Below are 1,344 nucleotides of genomic sequence, written 5' to 3'. Positions count from 1 at the left end.
TGCAAGCATCATCGGATCTGTATGCCACTCCACGCAGAGATCCATCTTAAAGTCTTTCTGGCCATCTAGATGGTTTTCTTGCAACAGAGCAAGATACAACAACTGACAGATAAATCATCTCCCTTTCAGCTGTGAAAGCCCGGCTACGCAAGCAAATGAAGGTGCCCGAACTCCACATCTACTCAGGAATTGCTCGGCTGAAAGATCCAGTTATTTCATACAGCCTTCTGCAGAGATCCTCCTTGGATCAGCCCACATGTCATTTCTGCTACAGGAATAATGATATGCTGCTTTATGGTACAAGTACCTTCTTAACACCAAAGCCTCTGCACCGAGTGAGGCCCCTTCCTCCGCAGGGCTTCCAGCTGCCACACTGGCCCGGCAAAATGCGGACAGAAACGCAACACCACCGCACTTGGGCATTATTTCCCTGGTGTTTGTCTCAGCGTTAGACACGCTCGCACGCAGGAAGATTATTGCTCTCCTGCTTTCCAGTGAAGCTTCCGTGGTCTCACACACCCCCGAGGAGGGGCAGGGCTCAGCCCAGCCCTGCCTAACCGCGTTCCCGATTAGCCCAAGTCCCCCCGGGCACCCCCGTGCCCTGCCCTGGCCCGGCTGCGCCGTCGCGGGCGGAGCCGCGCCCGGTGTTGGCGGCGAGCCCCGAGCAGCTCCCGGGTGAGACGGCGGCAGCCACCGGCTCCGGGTGCGCAGGGAGGCGCAGGGTGGCCGGGCAGGGGGCGGCTGTTCCAGGCGGCCCCGGCTCGGGGACAGAGGGTCTCTGCAGCTCGCACCGGACAGGGGCTCAGCCGGTAGTCTCCGACCTCCGCCGGCTGGCCGGGCTCTGGACCGCCCGGCGAGGCGGCGGCGGCACAGGGCCGAGAGCTCCCGGGACCGCTGCCCGCAGCACCGGCGGGCGCACGTCGGAGTCAGCCCAGGCCCCGGGGGGAAGCGATGGAGAGAAGGCGCCGGGAGGTTGCAGGAGAGCCGGAGGCGCGTCCAGCGGCCCCCTGACACCCACGGCCATACCCGCCGTCGGGCCTGCGAGAGTTGCCGTCGGGCCCCCGCCTCGGGGGCGGTGCCGCCGCCTCCCCGTCCCCCCAGGCACACCCCCGGGGCGGGAAGGTGCCGGCGGCACCCCCTCCCCGCAGGCCCCCGGCTGTGTCCGGCGCGGTGCAGCGGGGCGGGGCGCGGAGGGCGGGCGGCGGGGGCGGGTGGGGTTTCCGTGCGCGGCGCTTATTAGTGTGGTGATGGAGGACCGGCCCCTCGGAGCCGCCTCGCAGCGGCGGCGCGGGCTGTTGGCGGCCGCCGGGAGGTGAGCGGCGGCGGCGGCGGCTCGGGCGGCGG

This window comes from Corapipo altera, unplaced genomic scaffold (assembly GCF_003945725.1).
Source record: "Corapipo altera isolate COAL_440 unplaced genomic scaffold, ASM394572v1 53, whole genome shotgun sequence".
Lineage (NCBI taxonomy): Eukaryota > Metazoa > Chordata > Aves > Passeriformes > Pipridae > Corapipo > Corapipo altera.
Note: the sequence above shows the minus strand (reverse complement) of the source record.